Source organism: Nylanderia fulva, unplaced genomic scaffold (assembly GCF_048542155.1).
Source record: "Nylanderia fulva isolate GAGA-0341 unplaced genomic scaffold, ASM4854215v1 Scaffold5, whole genome shotgun sequence".
Taxonomy (NCBI): domain Eukaryota; kingdom Metazoa; phylum Arthropoda; class Insecta; order Hymenoptera; family Formicidae; genus Nylanderia; species Nylanderia fulva.
The window spans coordinates 5,661,503-5,681,469 of record NW_028190587.1 but is presented as its reverse complement, the minus strand read 5'-3'; the positions used below and the strand labels follow the sequence as shown (position 1 = coordinate 5,681,469).

The 19,967-nt window shown below is 28.8% G+C and overlaps 1 long non-coding RNA gene across 1 annotated transcript; it reads right to left on the bottom strand.

The window, feature by feature from the left end:
* Positions 1 to 11,852: 11,852 nt before the first annotated feature.
* On the bottom strand, positions 11,853 to 17,846 carry LOC146721343 (uncharacterized). Its single transcript, XR_014925696.1, has 2 exons — positions 17,687 to 17,846; positions 11,853 to 14,137 (listed from the first exon to the last, which is right to left on the bottom strand). It is a non-coding gene; the product is annotated as an uncharacterized LOC146721343 (long non-coding RNA).
* Positions 17,847 to 19,967: the final 2,121 nt, after the last annotated feature.

Sequence of the window (19,967 nt, the reverse complement as noted above, 5' to 3'; positions counted from 1 at the left end):
CCCACATTGTCGAGATTAATAATTTTTTATATATAATGTATAACATATTTTTTTTATATTTATAAGATTTATCCAGAAAAAAATGTAAGGTTTAAATAAGAAAGTTACGCAAACAAAATATAAATCTATAATAAATTCTATAAAATAATTTAAAAAAAGAATTAGAAATATATCTCATAACTATGATTGTTTTACAAATATATATACTACGTATTTGTGTGCATTTTTTATATCCGTATACAGAAAGAATTTTCTCTTACAATTAGAATTTGTCCTGAAAATTATGGTAACTGTAGAACAACGGTTTTGGAAGAATTTTATAAGAATTTCTTTGATTGATATTTATAAAAATATTAATAATATATCACAATAAGATATAAAATATGTTGGATTAATTTTACTAAAATACATAGTAAAATCAATCGAACATTTCTTTGATATTTTTTTGTGATAGATTAATATTTTTTATTATGTGGTAAATATTAATATCAGAAAAACTCATAAAATTTTTCCAATACCATATTGTCACACGATTACCATGATTTTCAGGATAAATTCTAAAAAAAAATTCTTACTATGGGTACATACATATTTTCCAACATTTTGTACCTATATATACTTATTTTCTATTTTATGAATTTATTTCCTTTATTGAAAATAAATGTTATCATATAATTTTTCTATTATATATTGTCAAACGACTGCAATTAAGTGCTTGTTACCCTCGTACGACAATGAACGGAATAATAATCTTGGCATACGAAGCTTAAGACAAAAGAATATTTAAATAGCTCTCTACATAGTAGCATGTACGCTCCACAATGTAATAATGGCATTATATATATTTAGACATCAATACATAATTTTATAAGATATTTTATGATAATGTTACATTTTTATTAATAGCGAAAATATAAAACTATCTGAACGAGAAGAAAAGTTCAGCATGGAGCATTTACGATCCACGTGGCAGGGAACATGTTAAATTTGCATGATTTATGGAAATTATTATCAATATATATAAATTTTTGAACAGCTATTTTATCTTTTTTTTTTTTATTTTTCAGGTGCACGAGAGAGCGATTTTATTCATGACAATATCGGATTTGCCGAGAGGATCTTTTATTTCAATCGGTAAGTCACTATATTATTTTTTTTATTACTCTGTTCGGTATGTTAATTCAATAGCACATAAAGTGAAATCGATCATGTGTCATCAACTCTATTCGTTATCACGAACTCTGACAGCGTCCGGAACATTGCATACATCCTCATCACGAAACGATAGCTTTCATTTCACAATTTCTACAGATAAAATTTAATGTGATAAACATTAAATAACTATGAAATACTATATATTGAATAAACATTCAATAACTATTTAACTACTAAAAGATAAAATAATACAGAATGTTTGATACAATTAATCGAATAATGAACTTTTCACTTGCGTGATGCACAATCAATGTTTGTGTTGCGCATAACTTACGAAGAATTGCATCGTCGAACAACACACGCTATTTAAAAGTTCAATTAAGTTAATGAATCCTAAATGTGAAATTAGTGTTTGTATTTACGAACACGATTGGTCCACGTGGAAACGGTTACACGCGCCACACGATATATCGATTATACATTGAATGTAGATAAGTTCCAAGAAAATTGCATAAGACAATTGATATGTGCTCTTTAATCAGTATAATGCATTAAATCGATACGAAAATGATCGCCAACAAGCATATCTATATATACGCACTCGATTCGCATTGCACATCGATTAATCTATATGCATTCGAATATCATACACGAATGCAATGTTTGCATTTGCGTAAACATTACAATTGAAAATGGTAGCAAATTTATCATATTTACTATATTTATCATCCTAATAATTACATTTATTTAATAATTATCATTTAATATTTTATTTTATTTTAATAGTAATTGCATAAAAATGTGAAAAAAGAAAATAATATAGGAAAATATCTCAAAAAGCATATTATATATTATACATGTGGAAATTATTATAACAAAAAAATATTTAGATTAAAAAAATATATATATTTCTCGTGCTCACACACGCGTTTTTAATATTAAAAATTTTATATTTAAACATTAAATGATTATAAATTATTATGAGCGCGAGAAAGAGTATATCTTTAGACAAATTATCTAGTTTTTAAAATCATAATATTATATGATTGTGCACAAATATTTTTGTTGCGCTTTTTACGCCTTCGAAGTTTGAGAGCCGCTGGTCATGTGAGTATTCACAAACTGACAACATTTGTCGAGCGATCACATGTAAATATAAACCGGATGATACGACTTTAACGGTCGTCGAAATCATCAGCGAATTTGTAATACATTCGTTCGCTGAGAATGTCGCACCAAGACGAATCGCCATCCGGATCGGGAAATATTTTCGTTACATCTCCAAAATGGAATATATCTTCTTGGAATCCTAGATCGTGGTTCAACTCTAATTCGGATTCTGATCTGGTAAATAGTTTGCAAACTAATAATTTTCAAAATAATTATGGATAAAATGGGGGATAAAACAACACACGAGCGTGCACAAATATAGATACATCAAAGTTTGTTTTCGACAGTTATTGTCATATTTTTTAAATTAAAATTATCGATTATTTCGACAGAAAATAATATTAAACTTTACTATGGCAATTAGAGAAATATTATTTCACGTATATGTTTTTCCACGCAAGTATTTCTATTGTTAGAAAAACAAGCCAAATGGCTCGTATTGGCTCGTGCATTTTTCATGTATCGCATATATATAAAATTGCTCAACAATTATTATGAAACTTGGTTTATCTAATATTTTTCTATATATAGCAATTCGCAATTATTATCATTTTATGCGTGAAAAACAATGTTTTTCTGTATAACAAATAAGACTCTTAACAATCTAAATTGCGCATTTTGCGCATCGCTGTTTCTATGTACTTTATAAAAAAATTATTAACTTGACTAAATCTTTCAAATAAATATTATTTTATTAATTGAACAAGTAAAAATATTTAAATTAAATATAACATATTAAATCTAACAAACCGTATATATTTGATTTAAATACTAATAGATGTTCAATTAACAAAATAGTAATTTAGTTGAAAGGTTTAGTCAAGTTAACAATTTTTTTCAGTGTACCATCAAAAACTGCTGACCATATTTTTCAAAACTTGCAACTAAAGAAATTTAATTTTAGATTCTTATGCTTGTGATTAATTGCTTTTCTTTCTTCTACACATTGCACACATTACAAAAAGAGAAAAAATAATTAACTACCATAACTTTTAGCTGTTCCTATATTATACAACCTGTTTAATTATTATGTCTAAATTTTAACTATGATAACTAATATTTTTTAGCTGTAGTTTAATGGATTCTATAGCTAAAAATATTAGCTATCATAGCTAAAATTTACTATCATAGCTAAAATTTAGGCACATAACCAAATTTCAGGTTGTAATATAGGAACAGCTAAAATTTAGCTATGGTGGCTAATTTTTTTTCATGTGTCAATTTGTGTTTTATAATTCGGTCAATAACTCTTCTTCTTTATTTAAATTTTCCACGTTGTCTCATAAACACGTTGGCAAACATCTACAGCATGAGCCGTTATCTATTCTCACTATAAATACATGTCAGCAATATTATATTTGTTCAGCAATTAACATTTGTTTAGTCTAGAACAGCTGATGCATTCAATGATCAGCTGTTTGTACTTCTGGTTAACGCGCGCAACTCTCACGTGATCGATATTAATTCGACATATGTCAAAATGAATAATAAAATAAATAGTCATTTTTTGAAGACTTTAATTTTGAAATGACTCTGATAGTTAATAATCTTGTGACTGGAAGTGAGGCGGTTAAAAATATCCAAGACAAGATACTGAAATGTTGAAAGAAGAAAAGAGGGTGAAATAAGTATTTTATATAGATAGTTTTTTTTTCAAATCAATAATATTTATTTATTTAATATATGTTTAATAATTAATATATTTACTATTTTTTTATTATATTACGGTTAAATTATTTGCGGTATTTAGCGAAGTAAAAAGTTTTAAATATAGAATTTGTATGTGGTAGTCCATAGTTTTAATATACATAGATATTTAATATACTCGTTGAATTTTTAATAACCCTTTTATTAACATTAAAAACTTTGTTTCTATATTTATCAAATAAAATCTAAAATTAAATCGTCAATACTAAATAAATGCGGTGAGAATATATAAACCAATGTATATAAATAACTCTATTTAAAATACTACATAGTATTCTTACCGCAGATTTACCTCTATAAATAAAGCTTTTTATTTTATTGACATTTTAAATACAATCTTATCTCAACACACATTTAGCACATAAATAGCTTATGATAAAATGCGTATTACGAAAATATGAGCTAATATATCTAGACGAGATATCTACCATATCTAAAATGCATCTGCCAAAGATTTAACATTGTCAGATATCAAAAGAACCGACACATCTTAATATTTTCCTACGTACTCCTATACGATGAGATGACGTCGTCGTCGGCGTCATCTCAATCACGATGCGTGTTTCCCTCTCTTTTCTCGTATCACCTGGTGAACGCGCCGACCACGTGGATGGATCGCCCACACGCGAGTGTCAGGTGTTGTTGCCTCGGTCAATTGTTCCCTCGGCTGCAGTACGCGAAGGATGTTGCGCCGCTCGTGCAAACTTAGCCGAGCGGAGTCGATCGAACTATTATCGTCAATCCGCGATCTTTTTTGTTACGATTGTTCTGAATTTCACGTGAATGCAGACAATAGCTGCCATATAAAAGTGCGCAAAAACTACTTGCACGTCGTTCACTGAAGAATTTTTTCTATCGCTGACATGCAAATCGGAAAAAGTATGAAATAAATTAAATTCAAAAATAACGATGAATTAAAAAAGTTAAAATTTACTAAATATAAATTGGAGATTAATAGAATATATATATATATATATATATATTCTATTAATCTCCAATTTATATATATATATTTATCGATGTGTGCAGTGATGTATCAATGAAGTTTTTCTAAAAGTGAAATTTAGTGTAAAATTTTTAGTAATACTTTGCTCCTGTTAATGAGATTTATAATTATTATTAGTTAAATAGAAAACTTATAATTTGTGCAATGTGATTTTTTTATAATATCGTGTGCCGGTAAATTTATAAAAATTATTTAAAATGAGAAGAATTCTAATTGCATGAATGAGAATGAATAATCATTCAAAAAAGGGATTCTCATTAATAATGCATCCTTTGTTCGGTTTTGTATTTTGCGATATTTCGCAAAGTGATATAAAAAATCGTGATGGTCATGACGATTATGAATGACAACGAAGTAATGATGTGACTTAGCTATATCTTGCGCACGTTTAACGAATGATTAAAAGTCTAAGCGTTCGATCCTTGACCTCGATCTACTTTACCGTGGTTTATGACAACTATTTCATTGCATCCTTAAATTAGTGACGAGAATTCTCATAATCGTTTCTACAATTTTCAAACAAAGAGCAGGGTAAATTTGCGTTTTAATTATCTCTTATTTGCCACTACTATTATTTGAAAGATATTTAATTATTGCTTGTAAATTTCTCATTCTAAACATTATATATAACTTTTTAAATTAATTTTTTTGTAAATAACAATCGTGTACTGAATAAATTTTTATTAATGTGTTTATAACATATTATTCTGATGGAAAGATAAGTCTTATACAAGTCCGTAATTTGAAAAGTTATTAATTTTATTTATTGCGAATAATTATATTGGAAATTGGAATAGATCAATTGGGAAATTTTTTTGAGCTAAAAATTTTAAGCTAAATTATATTTCACAAAATTGACTTTTTTAAGCGTTTGAAAGAAATGATTCAATATGAAATAAACTCAATAGACAATAGAGAATACACGTAAATTTTAATGAAAACGATATTAAATACTTGAATGTTTAACAAGGATATTGTTTGCAAATCGGCAGTGTGAGTTTCTACATTTCTTGTACCTTGGACTTCTTACTGTTCGATCGTTTTCCTGCCCTATATTCGCGACCTGAATTCACCCGATTTACTTCTCGTGAAACACTCGATGCCGAGTGCGAAAATAATTCGCGGCACGCGAACCAACAGATGTCAACGTCTTTGATATGTATGTGTAAAAGTTGTCCTTCAATTTCATATTTTAAAATAAAATTGAAGCGATAATTGTCCTAAGAAAACAGTATTTCTTAAATCAGTCTCATTTCACAATGCATCTCATTTTTTTACTTTTTTTATTTAAATCCCTATGCAATATGAAAATGCAAATAAAGAAAAGAATTTTGCGAGTTTATTTATTATTCTCGATTATTATCATATTATGTAAATAGTGATTCACTGATACGACTATATGTATTATATCATACTTACGTTGAAATGACTCATATTTCCGTTTAGTTTCCGCGTCTTTGAAAAAATCTAGTTAGCACTAATTCATATACTTGGCATGAATACTTCATAATAATAACTTGAAGCATTTATAAATTCTTCGTACTTAAATTCTAAAATTAATTACTAGAATTCACATATATGTATGAATGTGTGTGTATATATTTATATATTTTAACAATCTTTAAACATTAATTTAATTTAATTTAATTCAGTTTTTTTATTATATAATGATAATAGATAAACTATCAAAAAAATTCTTAAAAATGTTGCAGTTAAATAAATAATAAAATATAGAATAATAGCTATATAAAAATTTACAAAAAATGTTTTGCACATGTCAGATGCATAGTGATCGCTATCATGCAGGTATTTAAAAAAATGCGATATGTGCGTATCAAGTTGAAATGATTAATAATCAAGGAAAGAGAAGATTCTGTGTATAAAAATGTTGGTAAATATGCTCACACACATTTATATATATTTGTTTTTCTCGTAACAGTGTAGCAATTAAATGCAAATTCCTATAATATGCGGGATCAGCTGATTCATCGTGCCTCTCCCACGGTTCGATCGTTCGACCAATTATACTTTTTACCCCTAATAATTCTCCTTTAAGATTATGACGACGGTTCTTTTTTCGTCAGTATCGTGATGCGAGTTGCCGAAGTCATATGCACGGTGTCGGTCGTTCGCGATAATCATTGATAAATAATTTTTTTAATATCCAATAACATATGTATTTCGATTATACATATTAAATACTCAGAAGAATTATTATCATTTAAAGTGATTTTTATATTATTGTGCGATATGTGAAACGCTATTCGTGTTTATTTTAACTACAGATATAGGTCGAAAAAAGCGATATTCTATGCTAACAATATCTTTATCACGGTACTCTCGAAAAAACTGCTAGCGATGATCTTGTGCAAATATGAGTGTGATTTGTCTCGATTTTTTAACAACTAGATGTATCTGGTGAGAAAAACAGTATAAAAAAATACACAAATTGACACAATATAAATTTTATCATAGAATTCTGCAAAGAAATATATCGATAAAATATACTGTTTTTTTAAAAGCGGATGCGATATGGTTTTAAGAGCGGACTTAAGGCTTATCATTCCATTAATGAAATATCTTTTATCTATATTAACATCTCAATACACATATATAATAAAAAATCGTTATTAAATTTATAAATTAAATTTATGAAAAAAACAAAGCTTTGATTAGTTTACAATAATTAAGTTGGAAAAATAAGTAGCATTATATTTAAATAGAATTAATCGTCCGTGTGTATTAATCACGATTGCGCAATCTGTTAATTAGCATCTCGAACAAAATCGATACTCTTTACATATTCCCCGTTTTTCTGAAAAAATTCATATCAGTTGCGATTGCAATATTCGTGCGCGATTACAAATCTAAGGTAATTATAAATGTTATTATAGCGTCAAACACAACAAGAACAATCGTACTTTAAAGCATACCCCCCGTAGCCTTGAGACTAGCGAGAAGAGAGTCAAGGAAACGAATGCAATAGACAGTCCTGCATTCGTTGTTACGAAGAAAAACCGCAATTTCGAGATTCAACTTGGCTCGGCATGACGTCGCGATTCGACGCGACGTGACGCGATACGTTGCTAAATTCCGCCTCACGCGATTAATTCAGCAATTATGAGAGTTAACTGAGGTGAACGTCTGTGTATCGTGAAATTATTAAAGCGCGGCCAACGTCGTGAGAAGCATCGTAGGATTTATATATCAAGGCCGGCTCTTTTCGCTTTTCATCGAAAATACCGGAGTTGAAAGTTTATTTATAGTGCGTAAACAGTGCGGATTTAAATGGAATATATGTATATATTCATTTTCAAGACGTTGTGAATGAATCTTTCTCGTGCATCGGACGAGAATCTAACGATTAATTCGTTCGAAAAAGTTAGTCATACATTACAAAAATGTCACATCTGCGAACGAAGACCAGAGTGCTCGTTGACAAGACTTACAAGCATGTTACTGCGACGGCAGAATGTCGCAGAAATCAATTTTCTCTGTTGAAAGGACGGCCTCAAAACATCGTGCATCGTCTGGAACATCGGTTTCACGAGGTAACTTTATCGGAGAAACATTACGCGATCATTTGTTTCCCGATGAATTTTATTAAACATAGCTGTCACGCGACAAAAATTGTGTTTAAATTCTTTCGAATTTTTGAGGACAAAATTACAGAGATGTCTATTTCAGGGAAATCTGTTAAATATTACTGCGAATGTACGTAACTTTTAAAGATACGAAATATGTGAAATATTTTGCAGCAACTTTGTGCGAAACTAAACTTTTTTTAAACTTTAATAATACAGGAAAACGCAGATAACGCAAAATATGTACAGATAAGCATATATGAAATTCTTTTACGAACATGAATTTTATTAACAGACTTTCGCAAAGGCGAAATATAATATAAAAGGACAATTAATCTCCACTACGATTTTTATTATCGTGTATTTTCACGTATTTATTAAAAATGTTATTGTATATGCACTGAAATAAATCGTAAAACGTGCGCGTGATATAAAAACGCGTGTGTTTCTCGTCGACGAGAACGAGATGGATGCATATATACGAATATTATTTCACACATTTTCTGACTGACCTATTCTCTATTCTGGTGCTGAATGGGTCAAAACTACGTCATTCATATTATCGTGCGAAGTCACGTAGAATTCTTCTGTTTGGCAGTGTGCTTTCAATAGCGAAAACACGCGACAATTCAAAACTCTCTCGTTTAGCAGCATCTCTCATCGCGACCGACATTCGTCATGTCATATCTCGCTTAAATTAAAGAACAATGTGATAAAAATTTCCTTTGTTGCGAGCATATTTATGTCTTTCGTATTTCTTGATGTAACTTTAGTCTGATTATACTAAAGGTAGATATACATCCGAAATTTCTGCAAATAGAAAACATGATAATTTAATTTTGACATTTTTAGCATTTAAACACACTATATCTGCATCTTCTTTACTTTTGGTTACCATCAATTATTAATTCAATTAGACCATGAATTATATTAATTTAAAAAAATATATTGCAAACGATGCAATTTTGTTTCAAGGAAATGATATTCAATACTACATCCCGATACGATTATTTCATTTCCAGATTTTCAGTAATCTCTTGCGATCAATTTAGTATACCATTAAATTTGAAAAAATTAAATTCATATAATTTATAGTACAGGCCATCGGCAATGCCATTAATTGTGCAAATTATGCAAGCTTTGCATCCATATAAACTTCGCTCTACGTAATGTCAAAGTGCTTTAATCATGCATTTTTACATTATTTCAACTGATTTATGAAAATCGCTTATTCCCTCGTAAAATTCGCGATATTAAAAATGCTTATTCTCTCGTATTAAATTCAATTTGTCTCATATACAAATCAAAGACACTTGTCATTTATCTCAAATTTTTAATTAATGAGCATTATACATTTTCGACTGGCCCTTTTTGCAGCCAGATTCTTTATATTTTCATGGTTTAACAAGCATTGAAATAGATACTCTGACAATTAAGAATTAATTCATCTCTGAAAATTTTTTTATTTTGTATATCTCGAATTATAAAATATATTTTACATAGAGAAAAATAATTTTCAAAAGAAATAATATTTTTTTTTAGACAACCAAAATATTTCTTAAAAATTACACGATTTTTCTCTGCTTTTCTCTATGTAAAATATATTTTGTAATTCGAGATGCTGTTGTTATAACACATTACACGTGTTATATTTTTCTTTCCTGAAAAAACAATTTGTTATAAAACTTATTTACACGTGTTTTTTTCATCATAATAAATCATTTCGATCATATGATGATATTACGTGTTTGTAGAAAAAAAAGAAATTAAACATATAGGTAGCTAACATGTATGTATATGTTAAATACAAACATAATTAATAAGATTGTAATTTTTAAATTATTTGATGTTAAGAAAGCACGCTGAATGCAAATGTAGCAGTATTATTTCACTTGATAATTTTATGATGTTAATCACAAACAGGATAAATACAAGTATAAACACTTGTTTATATAATAATTTTATTGTGCACATTTGCATCTTAGACGAAAAAAGTTTATCTTTATTAAATTATCTAAAATAATTTGTTCAGATAATTTGATTTAGAATCATAGCACATAAAAATACTGAAGTAATAGAATTTATCATTAACAGTAAGCAATACAAACTTATAAATAAAAATATGAATATATGTTTTATTTCTTTTATAATTTTTTATAACTGTTTACATATAAGCAGTCTTAAAAATATTACCTGGAAATTATCTAGATGAATCACTATATATAATATTATCTTTTATTTGGATATATTCAAAACAAAATCATCTTCATCTCATCTAAGATAAATGTACATATTTTTATCTCGTCTTTATCTAGCTAATTTTAAAATCATCTAAGCACAACACTGATTGTGCATATTAAAATAATGCTGCGCATCGTTACATTGTTCTCGGCGATCAACTGCTGCACCCGCATGATGCATCGATCTTCTCGCGGTTATGCAGCCGCAAATTTATTTTCAGTTACCTCTCAGGGTTTTAGTGCCAACGCGCATATATCGCGAATTTTAGGTGCGACGCTGATTAATGTGTCTTCGTTCTTTTCGAAGATACCGATAACCTTGCCAAATCTCTCATTATCACCATCCACGGCGTTAGACAAAAGTTCTTGGCTATGTTTGCTCGTAATTCAAGATATCCGGTTCAGACGAATGTGTGTTGCGCGGGCGGTTATTTTAATGAAAATTATTTTTAACTAATCGAGACAACTCGTGCATAAATTGTGTCTCAAAATATTCCGCCTGCGCGTCATATTTTCAGTATTATTTTTGTTAATTTATTATTTGAATGAGTGCGATGAGATAAATGAGACTGCAATGCAACTTTGTCTTTTAAGTAGCGATCATTTTCTTTTTGATTATTTGACTATTACATATATAAGAATAACGACGATTAATCATTTTTTATTCTGGAAGGACTAGATAAATTTTTTTAAATCGGTCAATGTTCTTTTTTTATAATGTGTATGTACTTTTGTTCTCTCTTTCAAATAATCAAATTATTTTCTATAATTTTTAGACGAAATTAATATTTTGATTTAGGATATTTAATGTAATTTAAATTAATTTAAATTTCTCATATGTTTTATATCTTTTTAATATTTTATTTTGATCTATAATTATGAAGTCATGCATTTCATAAAAAAGACAAGATTTGATAATACTTAAATGTAATCAAATATTAATGGCCATTAACCTAGAACATTTATATATTATTGCATAATTAAAACAACATTCAAGTGTTTATGTGCTGAATTATGATAGAGGCATTAGTCATTTATCAAGTGCTGCCAAAAATGTACGTGAATCGGCAGTTATGGAAGGCTAAATAACGGGATATCTTGTTTCGCAATTTCATACGGCAGTTGACATTCTTCGACATTATACAGAATACTCGAAGAGTTACAAGAAGCGTGTCTTACGGTTGATCGATTAGAAAGTTCCTCGTGTCACGACAAGCTAGTATAAATCTGTCATTCGAATCGCGAGCAAAATCAATTGTGAAATTTTATTAATGGTACCATGAATCACGATGCACACTCGTAATTCGTGGTAACCATTGATACATTGCCAGAGATATCTTTGACCACCTCTCATCGATGTTCCACATATATGCTATTAAAAGGTAGGAAGGTAGAAATTCATATAATCCACGCTTTGCCATCTTGACAGATCATAGTAATTCAAAAACAGGTATCATTGTTGACAATGTTTGATACTTTATTTAATTTATTTTTTTTATTACTGGACTCAACATGTGTAGATGTGTTTTATTTAATTTCAGCGAAACAAAAAAAAATAAATGTATAAAAATTAATTGACATGAGAGAATGGTACTTTTTCTATATTTCTAAGATTTTTAATATCTTGCCTAAAATTCTATCGATATTACAGATAAGATTATTTTCTCCTTCTACAACCTCCTTCTATCTCAAGATAGGATATCTTGCCGCGAATGGCCGCGTCTTATCAATGTGTCGGTATATGATAATTGATCATACATTCTTGACTGTCGACAGTGGAATATCACCCTTTCGTTTCATGAACGTTGATTTACAAGAGGTCGTGAAATTCATCGCCGTAATCTCAATCACGACTTGAGCAATTTTTCTCTCTATCTTTTTATTTATTTCCAAATCGCTGTCATGTTTATATTCGTATACGCAAGTGTGATAATGATTATGATTTATGTACGCGATAATGACTCATCGCAAACGATTCGTCGTGTCGAAAGGTCGTAGTTTTCCGCATAAGAGAGAAATGAGAAAGTCGCCCTCCAGAGTTTATCTCTCGTGACTCTCAGCAACACTTCTTCGCAGATATAGAGTACAATTCGAAACGGAAACAAAGACGAGTTAATTCTTCTTTGTTATCTGCGAAACGAACATTTCGAGACTTTTCAGAGAGTCCCCGAGTCTCTCGACGAATTTTCCTAAAGACGGAACCCGACGTCTGAAATTCCTCTTCTTCCCAAACGAGTTTCGCATCAGGATACAGGAATGTGTTGAGACATGTGACGCGATATAGATGTGTGTTTCTCGAAAACAAAGCGATTTATTTTAGACACTTTTGTGCATATATTTGGTGCACTGTTTCGTGTGTTTCTCGTGGTTGCGGAAAATAACAGTTCATTCTAAGAAAATAACGGGGTGTTGCGAGGAAATTACAATATTTCGTGCTACGAATTGCGATGTATTCACCGGTGCAAATGACGGTTTTTTTATTTCATAAATGAGTGGGTCTCGTAACGTCAGTGAATCTCCGATTGCAGTGCGACTATTATTCAAAGCCGTGTGTATAATGTCCTGGAAATTTACCGATATGAGCGTGAATAATCATGAACGACACGTGTTATGCAGCCTTGGACACCCTGCGCATACTTAATTTCAATCGCATCCATTCGTCGAATGCATGAAACGCCGGCGAAAAATGATCGCGTAACAATAAACCGAATAAACCAACTTCTGTGAACGTCAACAAAACGCTGACGGTATTTCCCCGAAAAAATGATCATTTTACATTCAACAAGTATGTCGCAACATCGAATTTGACTGAAATGCATTTTTTGCACTGTAACTATAAAATCATTAGAGTCAATGAAACAAATACATCTCCATTGCGCAGGAAGAAATTAGGAATAATAAAATTGTGGGAAGGATAAAAGAGGTAGAAATGAGAGATGAGTCTATTTATATATGCAGATTGTTTAAGAATATGAATAAAATCACGTTGAATCGTTTCGATAAATATGCGACCCAAGAGATGACCGAGGAACGAAAATACGACGATAAATATGACGCGCAAAATCTTAATGATTAATTATATTATACATGATCGCGACTAATTGGAGCATGAACGGATCTGACACTGATCTCCGTTCCATGGAATATACAAACGAGAGAACGAATCTTTTGAACAATCGGCGAAATGCATCTTTCTCATCCTTGCCGTCACAAGCATCTGGTAGTAAAACTTACGGCTCTCTTTCCTCGACGTGTCAACAAGCTATTCAATCGTTCTGGAACAGAAGCAAACAGGTAGATAATAGTGTCTTTTATTACACATAACAGAAACAATATAAGGAATATATAATATAATAAAAAATATTAAATATTAAAAAAGTATAAAATTTTTATATGATGTGTTGTATATGTATAACATACATTGCATAAGATTTACAAAATTTTAATGATGTATTTTTATGATAAATTTTAATGATAATTTTTTCGATATTTTACCTATCGAGTTTTTTCAGTGAAAATTTAAATTAAGAGAAGTAATCGTATTTTTTATCACATTATTTTTATAGTATTGAGAGTTAAAGAAAATCTTTTTGCGAGTATAAAATTTTCTTGTATTAAAAATATTAGATTTTATAAATTATATAAAAACTATGAGATATAAAAATATCTATCTTTATTACGTTTATTTCAAAAGCACAATTGACATGATTTAAAAAATTACTCAAATCATGTATCGTTTAAAACACTCAACTTTTGTATATCTTTATATATTAAAAAATATATTCTTAAATATAATTTAACGATATACATATGTATATTTAAAAATCTCTTTTTATTTGATCTCCATAATTTTATGAATCTTATGTATACAATAAAATATAATTTATATGGTTAAGTCAATTTTTTATTAGAGTCACTTTTTCAATCGTCGATAGATAATTACGATTGCAGCCTCCGAAAATGTTCAAGCGAAGTTTCATGAATGAAACTAATCTCGTCCTCTTTTATCTTTACTACGACGAACATGCCAAGATTTAGTTGATCTAGTTCTTGAGAAACGATAAATAACACGGATAATAGGTGTCAGGGGACGTTTCTTGCAAATTGACTATGATTCGTGACAGACATAATTTTCTTAAATTGCGTCGCAAGTTTCCAATGGATAAAATTTTCAAAGTAAACACATGACTTGTAAATGGACTACGATCAGTGAAATTCGCGACGTATATTTTGCGAACGGTAATTACTGTACTATTTTCGTTGATATTTACTTCCTCGATATTTATAGTGTTTGTTGACTTAGAATAAGCAGCATTAGATATTTTTACTTACGATGTTTGTCGCGCTTGACGTAAACCGTGCAAAATTTATCGTAATTATGAACGTTGAGTTAAAATTATATATTCTGCAATGGATGCTTTCGATAAAATAAATAATTTTTTTATATACATAAAAAGGCTTTTTACAGAGAACTTTGTGATTTAAAATATTTTTGCAAAGACTTGAAATTACATTTTTGTGAATAATTTGTCATAAATAAATTGTGACAAGGATATGTGTAATTTTTTTTACATTAAGATAACTTTTAATTATCGAACAAAATTATATTGCCTTGAATTTATTATTTATCGCAAAGAATAATGTTATAATTCAAACATTTTTAATTTTATTTGGTAATTAATGTAAATTAGTTGAATACAATTCTAAGACAAAAACTTGAAAATTAATATTATTATCTATATGAAATAAAAATAAATTATAGTTAAAAATCTAACAAAATATTGAATACATATTTTACTTGGTGTACTCCGAAATAAATTATTTACAACAAATCTCATACCAGAAAAAAGAATCGAAAATGATCAATAGATTTATGCGATTATACGGCGTCATACCAAATTCTTTGAATTATTTATTCGAATAATTTTGAAGAATTTGAATGGAATGTTTTGTTTATTACAGTTTAAATTTACTAATTGGCTAAAATTTAATGCAACGCTCTTTTAAAAAAATATTAAATGTATCTTTTATGATAAAATTTTTTCTGGCAGGAAATGTTTAAATAAGTTTATTATACTATAATTGTATTTATATTACAATTGGATTAAAGTAACATGCTGAAAACAGGACATTGTATACTCTTTATCATATAATTATAAATATTTCATCGGTTTTCAATAGCGTCTATAGTTGTCACATATACATATTTACCCTCCACAAATAATATGCAGCGATATACATTTCAATGACAAGAACAGGAACCTTATTAATATCATATAAATGAATTTAATAATATCGATACCTTAATACATAATATGTAAAGGTTTCAAATTATCGAAACTAATAATATCAACTTGCATTTCCATAACAGATTGCAATAATAATAAAACCATTACGAAATTGTATAACAATAAATTAATTAATAAAAGCATATAAGATATTTTTACGTATTACAAAGAGAAATTGTAAAAGAAAATAATAATATTCACTTTTGACAATATTAATTCATCTTCAACATGCATTAATTTCTGATGCATCTACGAGTATTAATCACAATGAATTTTACGGTATATGTCCCGTCTATTTCGCAATTACTACTACCAGATTTTACGATCGTTCGTCGTTATCTATCACATGTTCATTGATCGCCACCATATATATATATTATTACATATATACATGTGACAACGTGACGTCTTCTTACAATCAGTTGGCTTTTCAATGTCCGAACATTGTGATTTATTTAACCTACTATCTGAGAAACTTGCAACACATATTAATAATTCAAAATGTAATGATTGCTGTATTCCAAATACCTATATAATTAAGCGAGCCATTTAATCTTCTAAAAGCTTGAGAAAATATTAAGAGAAATTTGATGTAAAAATTGTAGATTAATTTTTTGATTCTTCTTAAAAAAATGAGTTAAGAGATTATTATACCTAAATCTCTTATAAAATAAATTCTTGCAACAATATTCTTTGATAAGGAATTTCTCGATCCTCTTGTGACTTTTTTTAAAATTTATTATTCTTTCATCCTATTTAGTCAGATGATGAAATTTCAAAACGTAATTTATTGCATGTAAAAAATATAATTTATCGTTGTATAATTACGCGACAGAGTGTTATTAGCTCATTGCTCTTTGCCATGTGGCGATGATGACATTGTTTTGCCGAACGGCGTCGTTTCATTTTATGAAGCCCAGTAAAGGTTCCGCACAACACACAATTGATTAGTTTACTGAGAGTTTAATTGGTCGAGATTAGCGCGAGAACTAACCACAACGAATGCCGCTAAAAGCAACCTCCATGTTTAAATTAAAGCGATATTTTACGATCAATTTAATTTCCATTTTTCCTTTTATCATTATTATTGCTTTCTTGTAATGAACACAATGTTTATTAGAGTGTAATAAGAAAAAAATAATTAACAATTATCTATTATATATAATTTGAAAAATTTATATTTATATAAATAGTAATTATGTCAAATTATTTCAGTACATTTTTTTATTGTAAATATATTATTTCAACCACACTCGCATATTATATGTATATTTATGATATTGCAAAATATCTTAATTTTATTCTTATATATTTTCAATTCGTTGTTCTTGCTCGTGGCAATTGTGTCAGAATATTTTTTCGCTTTGACATTCTCATCAATTATTTAACCAGTTTTCCATTAATAAGTGACCAATGGCACAGGCTTTCGATTTTATTTAACTATATACTCGTAGAGCCTGTTTCGATCGCACATGTCCCATGATATAAAATATAAATGAATAAAGATTTGATTAATTCACGAAATTATTTACGTACCTGTGCAAAGTAAACTGAGAATTTATTTGTATATAATCCAATCATGCACGCGTTCCCGACAATCAAGGATCCATTCGTGTTTTCAATCGAGCTCTTAATTGAGTCAGTAGATACGTTACTGCAAGACGAAAAGAAAAATCACAATTTAAACGCGTCGGGAGTTTATCACGGTTTACAAATTGCTTGATCAAACCGCCGTCGCGCCATATCCACAATATATGTAATCATATGATTAATCGCGGAAGATTACAAAGCGCTTGCAATTATATCTGTGCCGCATATTGCTAATCGTTGAAATATTTTATATATGTATATATATACAATATATAAATTTTATTTTATCGTTTATTTCGAAAAAATCTTTTTTTGTCTACTGAAATTCTATCCTGAACAATTCTACATGTATTTTGAGAAATTACATATTCTACATACCGTTTATTATTCTGTATATATATATTTGTGAACGGTATAAAAAAGCGCAAAACTTGTGCTTTTTCAATTTTTTCCGGCATTGAATTAATATAGATTTGTTTTGTATCATTGTTTGCAGATGAAAGCACAGTTTGCAAATATTTAAAAATGCCATTTTTTTAATTAAATTCAGACAATCTATTTAAATTTAATATTTCTCCAATGAACGACAAATATTTTAAAAATCTTTTTGTTTCTATTGTTAAAATAAAATACCTATATTATATGACATATGTCAACATGCATATGTATCGCTGTTCTAATTTAATCTCCTGAGATTTATTATACAAATATTTTATTTAAAAAAAGAAATAATCAAATTAATTATGCTTTTAAATGCACTATATTATATCTTCTTAGTGTTAGTTTTTTAATCACATAAAAAAAATTAGCTACCATAGCTAAATTTTAATTGTTCCTATATCGCAACCTGAAATTTAGTTATGCCTAAATTTTAGCTGAGGTATTAATATTAAAATAATATTTTTTAGCTATAGTTTAACGAAGAATACTATATATATAGCTAAAAAATATTAGCTATCATTTATTAACTATCAGCTAAAACTTAGCTAAACTATTTTTTTCCATGGTATAAATTATATGTAAATTTTAAAAACACGCATATTTCTCTCTCGATATTAAAATAATATTTTTAGCCATAGTTTAACGAAGAATTCTATAGTTAAAAAATATTAGCTGTCAGTTAAAATTTAGCTAGACTAATATTTTTCCATGATATAAATTATATGTAAATTTTAAAAACACGCATATCTCCCTCTCTCGATATTGAAATAATATTTTTTAGCTGTAGTTTAACGAAGAATTCTATAGTTAAAAAATATTAGCTATTAGTTAAAATTTAGCTAGACTAATTTTTTTCCACGATATAAATTATATGTAAATTTTATAAAAATTTTAGAAACACATGTCTCTCGATATTAAAATCGGCGATATGTCAAACGAAGAAAAATAATTGTAGGAAGCTCATACGGCACTGCGCGATGATGCGCAGCACGCGCCGTTACGCACGAAACCCGCGGCAAATGTGATTCAGACTGTATATATGTACCCGAGCATTAAAGAGATCCCACCGCGATATATAAATGTCGCGTGATGTATTCACACATTGTTCGCGATTTGTCGGCATCATTGGTTCTTCGCGACTCGCAGTTCTGAACCGGCAGATAATCTTTACAATTGCGCTCGAGGAAAAAGTCGCGAAGTAGCGGCTGTCGGATCAGCCAAGTCGATCATTTGGATCGCAAACGAGGATCGACCACACGAAATTTGGAAAAGATGCTCCGACTCACCACTTTGTCAAGGGTCCGTTTCTTACGGTATACATATATCGATAAGTTAGAATTAAATTTACGGTCGATTTCTCTTCGAGGAAAATTAATTGCGTCTATGGCAGGGTTTGAAATTCAGTCAGTGAGTTGAGATTTTTTATGCTGTAGTTATTCATAATAATTAATTTTTCCCACGGCATTAAAAATTAATCAAAACTGCATCGTTTTCAATCCATAAATAATTGTCAGCTGTGTTTCCTCTCATTGTCGACCTATAATTTAGAAATAAAAAATAGTAATATTATTGTATTAAAATGATAAGCTTTACTCTCTCTACAGATCTAATATTAAAAAAATAATTTATTATTCTATATAAATATATAGAACATTTATATCTACTCATTTTTCATTCTTACATTAAATTAACATTATACATATATCTATATTTTTAAAAAATATTGCCATACACACATGACACACAAACAAAATTTTTAAAAAGATACTTCAAATGATACTGATAC